General features: G+C 37.3%; 1 long non-coding RNA gene across 1 annotated transcript in view; it reads left to right on the top strand.

Moving 5' to 3' along the window:
• The first annotated feature begins 1,679 nt into the window (after positions 1-1,679).
• LOC140136811 (uncharacterized) overlaps positions 1,680-11,183 on the top strand; it is a 30,137-nt gene continuing 20,633 nt past the window's right edge. The window contains exon 1 of the long non-coding RNA XR_011856769.1: positions 1,680-1,739. This is a non-coding gene — a long non-coding RNA (uncharacterized lncRNA). The remainder of the gene's footprint in view (positions 1,740-11,183) is intronic.

Raw genomic sequence — 11,183 nt, 5'->3', positions numbered from 1 at the left:
CAATTTTTTCTGTTACTTTAATTAAATGATTGGTTATAAGAATGAAACACGTCTTTTCCAAAAATTAGAATGCATCAACTGACATTAGTCTTGGTTGAAGTCTTTGGGCTTGATTGTCACAGCATACGAAAAGGGCAAAAAAAAAAAAAAAGGCGTCCTAGAAACGCATGTTTTTGGCCCTTATTTCCAAAAATTTGCTAAATATTAAAATTTGACTTTTATTGCTAGTTAGGACTAACTAAAGGATTAGGCTTTAGCTACCGTGTGTTTCATTTGGCAAAACATAATATTTTTTTAATCCCAAAAAATTAGTTCTGTATTTTTCTGGAATGGGGAGTAGGGGAGACAAGCAAATTTTTAATGGTGTCACTACTTGGGGTTGGCTGGTGGAAAGCATGAAAAAAGAAAAGCAAAAACCCGGATTTTGCGGCAATTTTGCGCAAAAATTTTGCCCCTCCTGAAATTCACTTTGCCTCCCCCAGAGGATGATTTAAGCACTTCCCAGCAAGTCTTGCGGTTAGCACAGCTGTGTGAGTGAACATGACACCACTGCCCGCCCACTGCATACACACGTGTATGGTTAAATTTGAATTTGGACAGATATATTTACAATAAAAACACCTTCAAAAGGTTGGTCGATTTCACATTTTATGTTATCTACAGAAGGTGTGAATTACTATGATCCTTCATGCATACATCACTTTAGATCTGAAATCGACCAAGTAATAATGACACACGGGCAATTCTAAAACAACATCTTTTGCACAGAGTTCAATGGGATTTGAAAAGTAAAGTGGCAGTTGAAACTCTAGTGATAACACTTTTACAGTGCATGATGGGGCTTCCTTAAATAAGGTAGGGACCGAGTCCCGGGAAATTCGAGTCCCGCCCGGGTAGCCGAGTACCCGGGCAGGAATTTTTTTTTTGTAGTGTCCCTGGACCTAGACCTAAATGCTAGGATCATTCATGGTTGACCTAAAAAAAAAAAAAAAAAAAAAAAAAAAAATTCAAGATGTTTTGTATTTTAATATGAAAATTGATACTTTGTATTCATGTCATACTCTATTAATGATTTCAAAATGCATTCAAATTCAATGCATTTTGAAATCATTAATAGACTATGACATGAATACAAAGTATCAATTTACGTATTAAAAATACAAAACATCTTGAATTTTTTTAATTTTTTTTTAGGTCAACCATGAATGATCCTAGCATTTAGGTCTAGGTCCAGGGACACTACAAAACCGAAAAAAAACCCCACTTTTTTTTGTTTTAAATTTCGGGTACCCGGGTACCCGCCCGAAAAATAAACGGGTACCCGGGCACAAAATTACCCGAAAATCCCAACCCTATCCTTAAATCATCCTCTGGCCTCCCCCCAATGCCCCGGAAAAAATTCCTGGCTCTGCCACTACGGAGAAGCGGAAAAATGGGGACAAGAAGAAGGGGAGAAAAGAGAGAAAGAAGGGGAAGGAGTGGGAGAAAGAGAAGAGGAAGGAGAAGGAGAAAGAGAAGGAAAGGGGAAGGAGAGATACAAACTCACTCTTACCCCGCATTATTTTTCTACGTGACCGTTTTCATTTTTACATACTTGCCCTGACTATTTGGGTCGCGAGATACTTTTATCTGGCATTGGGCGCTTTCTCAGACATAATTGGGTGCTTTCTGAAAGGTTGATCTGGCAACATCTGCTCACTTCTCTCGCCGATTGATTGCAGTTTCGAGCTCCTGGAAAGGTAAGTTTGCTGGAATTTGCTCATTTTTGAGGTTGTATGTGGCATGAAATTTGATCTGGTTAAAGTTTCAAAGACATGGGACAAGTGCAGAAAGTTGGATGGGAATTTAAAATCAAGGAAAATAGCAATAATCAAAATTAAAGATGTCCGGTACGGGTTTCATGGTTTTTAGCATGGTGAAGTCAGCTGTCATTCATGTCATTCAGGGTATTCACTGCTGAGGCTGAGTGCTTTTTAAGTATTTTAGAAATACTAAACATAAAACCATGTAATATGAAGTGGACACACAATCAGCATGGTCAGTGCATATAAATGTATGTAAAAACAGACACACACATACCAGGGTTCGATTTACTTTGAAAAACTTGCTTAGCAATTTTTAGCGAAAATATTATTTTGGTGATGTTCTTATAAGGCTGTGTAAAATTAATATTTTGGTTCTCGTCCCCTCCCTCCTCAATTTCTGGGATTTGTCAGATTTTTTTGATTTTTTAGATTTTTCAATTTTTTAGACTTTGGAATGATTTATGAAATCTTCATACATATAAATAAGTTTATTAGAGAACAAGCATCACTTCCAAGTCTTTTTTTTGTTTTACTCTTGGGTTTATCCCTCAGAATCTCACAAAAAAAAAAAAAAAAAGGGCCTCATCGTTTCCTCGAGCACTGTTGGAGAAGACCGAAAACTACTGACAATGCTAATTTTACATTGGAAAAAAACAACAAAACAAAAACACCTCCCTCCCTCATCAATTCATGAAAATCCTCTGGACGAGAACCAAAACATTAATTTTATACGGCCTTAAATATTAGCATATATATGTTTACATTGTAAAATATTGCTATACAAGCTGATATTTGTGTAGCAGGTTGTCCAAAATGGGGAGCATTTTGCTCCACGACACAAGTTAAATCGAACCCTGACACATACACAGTGCTGTACGGTGCGACCATTTTAGGCGCATTGGCGACTAGATTTTTGCTGATGGCGACTAAAATAAATATTCAATCCCTGGCGCCAATGGCGACCAACTGCTGAAGCCTTTAATCGGCAAAAACAAAACATGTATGTAATGTAGCATTCAAAGTACGAATGTATGCTATGAATATGCATAATCATGTCTCTATGGGGACTTCCTGGAAAACATATAGGCCTACACTGTACATGCTGCATATGAAGTATGTAGCGTTCAATGGGAATATGTAGATCAGAGTACAGCAGCTATGAACATTCAACACACCTCAGATTTTTTACCTGGGAGCAAAATTTGGGCGCCTAAATTTATAAAGTTAGGAGCCATTGGCTCCTCGATTAGTTTTTGCACCTTACACTACAGCACTGCACATACAGGCATAGGGTTGTGCAGTTAGCATGTTTTGTTGACTTTTTTTATTTTGTCTGTACTTAATGTTTACTTTCATTTGACAGACAACTCAATACATTACAAAGAATATCAGTTGATAAACTTTTTATACACCTGCAATCCGGGATACAATCAACTTTAAAACACAATCAGCAGAAAGCCACTGAGCCACATTCTATTTCCATGGCCACACCAATCAAGTACCAATTATTGATTTCTACCATCACCGACAAGTGGCTAATACCAGCTAATACCAGTCACTGTTATTGTCATTTCCATGTTTATATTGCTATACAAATTGAGCAAATAGAATTCAACTAAAAGTGATATGAGGTCCAGGTATGAGATAGTTTGTTTGGAATACCTATTGAATATTCTGAGGGCTGTAAGGCCTAAAAAAATTGTTTGATTGGCGTTTTGGTGTAACCCGACCAACCCTAAAAATAGGCCTGACCCTAGACTTTTTTTCTTATTTTTTTTGTGCCAAAAAATAGGAAAAAAAAGTTTTAAAAGTGAAAATTAAAAATAATAAGAAGAAAACACTTCCAAAGCTAAGCCTTTATCAATATTATATCAATTTACAACTTCAAATGTGTGTGTAAAAAATAATAATAATAAAAATAAAATTACTGACCGACCTAACCTAATTTTTTTTATTTTTTATGTTACGCCAATCAAACAATTTTTTTAGTCCTGATGTAAACAAACCCACTCATGGCCCATGTTGTTCGAAATATTCTCTAACACAAAACTTGTTCATTATAATTATGTGGTCTTACATAATATGTTTTCCCCCTGAGTTTAGATACAAACAAACACTAGCCATGAATGTGAGGGTATCGGTGAGCAAATCCGTTGCGAGTGTTTCTTGAGTAAGGTGAGGTCCATATGGATATTTAGTCTAGTGCTTGGATTCAATTTGATCATGTAAATTGTCATTACATGTAAATTGTAGGTATAATATTTAGGTTGTATTTTTAGTTTGTTTTTTGTCTGTTTGGTTTTGTTTGTCTGCTATGTGCACTGTGATTTTCATCATTTCCAGTGTACTTTTGTACTGTTTTCCTGACACTACTACTGTGGGCTCTGGAATTGGTAATTTTTGGCCATCAAACTTTCCTTTTTTTGTGCAGGCACACTACCACGTCAAGTTGGTGTACCTTGCTCTTTTTCTTTCCAGTTGTTCATACTCAAGGTATCCTCAATATATCATTTATTGATCCTTGATGTGTTTTGTGTCCTCGTCCGTTGGATTCACCAAATGTTACCCACATTTTTTTTCTTTTTAAAGTGACAAATTCAAGCATGCAAGGCTGTCAACTTTTTGTAATTTGCTTGCCTTAGCCCTTGGCACGATGGCATCAGGGACTGTCTTTTAGAATTTGCAGGAGAGCATTAAAAAGCTCTTCTGGAGCCTTCAAGGAGAGCTGTTTAGAGCATTTACAATAGAATGCAAGGAGAGTTCAAAATCACTCTCCTATATATTAGATTTAAGGAAAGGAGTTGAGAGCGTTTGCTCTCGTTCTCCTCAAAAGGCAGTCCCCTGTGCATGAGATACTGTTGTCAGTGAAATGCCGAACAGCGGGAGTATGTGGCGTACCGGGACAGATTTATAGTGTGTCAACTACTCCGGTACTTCAATTTTTGATGCATGGTTATTTGCGCTTTGTTCATCTAAAAATTTGGGGGTAGGGACAACAATTCATTTTGACGATGCGTGATATTTTACCACATTGACATGGTTGAGATTTATTACCTTGGGCTTAGCGTGAGATTTTACGAATGTGTGAGTCTCACATTGAATGTGTGTGAGTTGACAGCCCTCAAGTGCAGCGAGCTCAAAAGGACATCCTCAGACGTTGTGTCCACGAAGCAGGAATCTCCTAGATCTCTGGACTTACATAATGTAGGACCAGACTTTGGAGGGTGGTTAAACCGGTTTTAAGGACCCAACCGTCCCGCTTCCCTCAGAGATAGATTTAATTAAACCATCATCAGAGATTGGGCACTCCATCCTACTTTCAGGCTAGGAACAGCTGGTATGAGTGGCGTAAATCAGCGTGCTAAGTTAATGCCCCATTATATTACCCAGCAGACCCTTGAGCTAGAGTCAGCTGAGCAGAACTTGCACTGCTGGAACTGGGATGTGCAATGTCATTACGGACAATGACTGGTCACAGAAACCTAGTCTTACTATCAGTTGGAGGGGTAGTTCATTGGTAGATCACCAGCGCGGTCATCTTCTGAGTCTAATTTCACCCTTCTTAAGATGAGCACTCCTGGTGTAGTTCTCTCTTGGAAGATGACAAAATTGGAAAAATCACCTTGTTGCAGTCTAACTAACAAACGAACAAAATCAGCTTGTTACACTAGCAAGTGCCACACCGTTGCAACTGTCCACCCGGGGTGATGTAAGGCAGCAGGCAGGACTAGTGTATAGCTATGAAAAGTGTTGTTGAGGAATATTTATAAGTGTCACTTGGCATTATTTAGGTCTGAGTGTCTTGTGCTGTATATATGTAAAGAATAGTGAAAAACAGATTTGAAGTATGAAGAACAAGGAAAAGAAGGCCACGCTCTACAATCAAGTGTGAGCAATTTTGCTGTCAGCCTTTGGGTGAAGAGAAAGGAAATAATTAGCCCAATTTCAAGGTTTCCAAAAGGCCCAAAGGTTTCCATAATACCAGCGTTAAGACCACCCTTAAGGGGAGGCGTTCTTTTGTGCGTAATTATAGAGGGCCAGGGGATTCACTCTAACATAAAAAATATTTGAAGAAATCAAAGAGCCCCAGGAATAAAAACTGTAGTATAATTCATGCCAGACACAATTTCTTTTAATGACAAAAATGAATGTTTGTAATCGATCAAAAACCAAACGTTTTATACCAATTTTGCATTTAGCCTGAATCCGTAAATATGGCACCTCTCGCCCTTTTTTAGGTCAAGGCTGTTTTGACCATTATGCAGCGAATCATTGTTGAAGCTATTTCACATACATATTCAAAACACTCTAGATAAAGAATGTGGCCATATACTGCTGAAATATCTTTTGTGGGTTTCGAATGATAATGTCTTAATGTCGTAAATTTTAAGGTCAAATTCCTAAAATCAAAACAAAACATTGCGACGCAGATATTCCTCAACTTATGCAATTTCATCATCGTATCACTATCAGTGTCTTTATAATTTATTTGTTTGAGGCCTTTTCCAAACGTTTGTGCTATTTATGCATAAAACGGCCAATCTATCTTTACAAAATGCATCATTTTTATGTAAACAAAAGGCTAAAGATAACATTATGAGATTTATCTTTTATTGTTACACTCTTCTGTTCATCTGCCTCTGTGGCCGAGCAGTAAAGAACGGGACTGATGATCAATGACGTGTGGAATCGTTGGTTCAAGTCCCATCGAAGCCAGTGGAAACTTTTTTCTTCTTCAAAATTCATGATCGCATTCTGAAATGAGTAACTTGTCTGTAAATCGTGTATCGTATCCTTAAGTGTAGACAAGGTAGTGTTGGTCGAAGCAGCCAAAAAATGTCGATTTTCATTATATAAATCAATATATTATTGAAAAATAACACTTTGATGTTTTGCAAAAGTTCATTCTACATATACCTTCAAACCTTGCTTGATTTATCATTGTTAATGAGTTATCTACATTTATGTAAGTGTTGCAGGTGTTTCAGCCCTCCTACAACATAACTCAAGAACCTCAGGACCTACAAAAGTATATCTGTGATTGATTCTTCTTAACACTTGCTCTGAAATGAGCCATGCGATTTTTGCCAAAGCTGACTACCATTCGCAAGATGCTGTGAACTACCAAATTGCAACACTTTAAAATAGTGTCAAACCTTAATCATGACTTTTAGTTATCTGGCTTCCATTAATTAAAATCCAATCAAGTTGGTGTTAATCCTACATCACTAGGATCCACAACATGCTCATCTATCACGCCGCAGTTCTTTAACCCCAATACATTTGCACATTCATTGAATGACCTTTGAAAATTTGGGTACAAAAACTCATACCCTGAAACTTGAGGTCAAATTTTGCACCATGATTGTTTAATTGAGGTTATTGAACTATGCCATTGGGATGAGGCCATTGTGGTCCACAGTGCATGTAGTGTGCATGGTTTCCAGGTAATCAACCATCTCGCTTCTTATGTCTCCTGCTATGCAGTTAGCAATCAATTCCCATCCTCACCAACACACTCTGCAGTTATTGGCTCAAATTTCATATGACAAGTTGTTAATAGTAGTAGTGTCAGATTGAGAATTAGGTCATAAAGTAAGCGGGTTTTGGAGTTAGGGCATGTGTGGTAGATTACAGATCAATTTCATTATTATTTATCGCAAAGATGAGTATCTTTGGTGTGGGATAGGCTTTTACAACAGGAATTCATAACAATTAGTGGGTTTTTAGAGGGTTTGCCGTCTGACAAGTTTAGAACTGTCAAGCTTTCGTCAGGAGTAGCTCCGACTTCTTCAGGACAAAGTACCTAAGAATGAGACATGTAGGCCACCCCTTGCCTACTGATGACTCTGAAAAGAGCCGTTCACTGAAGACTGTCCCTTGTCAACAGAGAACAAGCAGATCTCGATATCAAAAGATTTTGGTGGGTATGTTCCCCCGGAATTTTGAGGTGGTGGGTCTTTGGGAGCTGACGGCGTACCAGTAAAAGGGGGTAAAATGGGGACCTTTGGAGCTGTGGCTGCGAACAGTCAAAATCAAGGGTCTTTCTTGGCTTTTTGGTTGAAAATTGTCTGAAAAAATCCCAGAAATATGAGTAATGAGCAATTTTAGGGTCTTTTATAGCTGAAATGATCAAAATCAAGGGTCTTTCGGAGCTCTATTTTGGTCGAATATCTAGGGGTCTTTCGGAGCTGCGAAATCCAAAAAGGGGGGTCTTTCCGGGGGAGCATACCCGTGTGGTCATTTGTGTTAAGTGCCCCCCCCGCTGGGGTAGTACAGTAGTTAACTTCCTCATAGGAAAATTGAACAAACCTAGTGGTCATTCTTAGTCAGTGGGAGTGGTCTTTACGTAGACACATAATCTGATTGGACAATCGAATGATTTTGGGTGTCGTCAATCAGGCGGTAGAGGACCCCACGTCATCATGAGTGTTGATAACGCATAACACGCTCATAGAGGTATGCGTAGACGCAGTGCGGAATACTCGCACATGCTAGGAGTACGCGCAACAAAAGATGTGAAGTTGTAAACAAATTTCGTTCATTTTAGAAAAAGGGGAGTTTTTATGATGGTAACTTAATTTTTGCTTTAAAAAATAGTTTACAGTTATTAAAATAATATCTAACTGACTAACTATCGTAGTGGATACCGGCTGCACCGGCATCCACTACTCAAAATATTGGACCTGCCTGTCGTCTATCACACGGTAGAGGATAGTCAAAATAAAAATTCCTATCGTTTATTCTCTAATTAATGCACAAGTTCAATCATATGTGCATATTATTAGTGTGTACTATGCCTTGACCTTTTAAATTAATATAGGATGTTTATGTTATGAGGTAGCTCTCTACAGCTGGTATGTACTACAAGTGACAACTTTCCAATGGTCAATTAGATCTTGGACTACCATAGACCCTGAAATAAAAATTCCTTTAAAAAAGGAATGGGATACCCAATGGGAGCTTTGATACGATGTGCTGAAACAGCTTGGAATGTAACCGTTTTGATAACATAATCTTGAAAACAAATGTAACATTAGCATTAAAACAAAGAATATGCAAGGAATATATATCGCAGTGGGATTCTACATTCTATTATTGAATTGTGATTTGATGCCACATGATCAAGAAAAAGATCTGGTAACACTGTAATCTTTGCAACACTGCAAATCTTATGCCACATGTAATGATGACTCGATGAGGTGTAAAACCAGGGGTATGAGAAGCCTTTATTAAACAAGATTCTAGATCTGGCATTTTAATCAAATTTCTGTGTCTCAAAGTTGATAAAACAGTTATAAATGCCATTGGACATAAAAATGGTTGCAAGATACATTTTCTGTTGATTTCAAAGTTGTAGGGCCTACCATATTGGTTGATTGCATATACAACAAAAAAAACCAAAACAAACAAGCACAGTGTTTTATAGTGCGCTACGCACAGGCACAACGCCTAGACGTTGATCCACAAACCTCAGCACACTTTGTAGGCCTAGTATTAACAATGCATGTCACTCAATGGAGAGTTTTTGGAGACTTGTGTGTATCCATCTATTGCTCATTATAGTCTCATCGTTCTCAAAAAATCAAACCCTGAACAAAATCTGTGAGAATTTCAAAAATGATATTAACAATTGGGTAGATTTTGCGATTCTGAGTTTAAAATGTCAAAATATAAGTTCCATATATTTTGAGCAATAACTCAATAAGAACTATTTAAATCAAAATTGAATCACTTCATGAAAATTGCCAAATTGGTCTTGTAATCAAAAAACATATCCTAAACTAGAGTCAATATATTCTGATTACAAGTCGCTGACCAGGATAAACATTAATGGGTCAATTGTGACCAATTTTAAAATTTGACATTCGACACCTTTGCAAATTCGCTGTGCAAAGAAAGAAAGAAAGAAGAAAGAATTGGTGAAAGACAGAACAAGCCAACTTTGTCGTCGGCTTACATTTCCTAATGTAAAATCTTGTGCTAGACTACACCCAGGCTAGGCCTACATACTGTTTACATGGTAGAATTTGTCAGTGAATAATTTGATTATCAACAAGGTGTGACCTTCATTTGTCATCAACTTAATCATCAATTTCAGGATATTATCAGTTTACTGACCAGTTCTGTTTTGTTTTATTTCTTGTTCTATAAATTTGTCATAACATGTTACCAAGGGACCAAACCACAATTAGTATAGTCCGCTCAATGTCGTCAGCATACTAAAATTCTGTCTTTTGTTTTAATCGAGGTTGTGCATATGATGTTTCATACCCAGTGTTCGAAATAAGCACTTATCCTCATGTCCTCTTGTCCAAAAATCACTGGGGACAACTATATTGAGCTATGTACTTAACCCCTGGACAACCACTATATTTTACCTCCAAAAGTATGACACATTTTGGGGACAACCAAAATGTATTGAGGACAAGCAGAATTTATGCTTTAGTTATCCTCGGGATAAACGCCATATTTTCCTTATTTCGGACACTGTTCATACCGTATGGCGGAGTACTCAAATGCATTCAACAAAAGCATGATTGCACTACAATCAAATAGGTTGATGACAACATTTCATTGAATGGACTGCACTGCGCCATGATTATGGTGAAGGACACCGGTTCAAATCCTTTGTTTGGAGCCAATCAGTAATATCACGCACAACCTCTATGCACACTCAATGACACAAATTCGCACATGTACTTATTTATTTGCACTCATTCCCTGCTTTCATTATACAGGGTAACTCCTTGAGTGACAAAGCACTGCTATTCCAGGGGGCCCTGTTACAGAGTCTAAACAAAAGAACATTAAAAATGGATTAATATTTACAGTACATAAAATGAAATTGGTTAATATACAATTACAAATATGATTACATAATGATCAATCACCCTGAATATAGTTTTTAAATTGGCCAATTAGACATTGAATCAAAGTTGGAATGAGTATCAATGTCAACTGAGTTATTCCAAAGATAAGCTGTGAATTAGAAGTGATTTAGAAGAATTTCCTCTTGTAGTTATAGCTATGAATAGAATGGGTAAAGCTGAATCTAGAAGAAAGATAACCAGTTGGTATTAAAAGACACTTGAATAGCATGACAAGAATATGATTGTTCCAGCTATGGTCTTAATTTGAGCCACTTTTAATCTTAAAAGATTATTCATCAATGTGCCAATAGGAGTTCTTATGTCAGTGGAAAGAATGATTCTTGCAAGATGTTCAATAGCTTTCATTAGAACTTGCAACCTATTGGAAAGTATGAGAGAACAATGCAATTAGACCAAACATGGCTTCAGTAAAGTGCGGCATAACAAGAGAATCAGCAAGTTTTTTCGGAATGTGATTTTTAAGATAATATTTAACCACAGATAT

This window comes from Amphiura filiformis, chromosome 17, assembly GCF_039555335.1.
Source record: "Amphiura filiformis chromosome 17, Afil_fr2py, whole genome shotgun sequence".
NCBI lineage: Eukaryota > Metazoa > Echinodermata > Ophiuroidea > Amphilepidida > Amphiuridae > Amphiura > Amphiura filiformis.
Note: the sequence above shows the minus strand (reverse complement) of the source record. Positions and strands in the feature narration are given on the sequence as shown.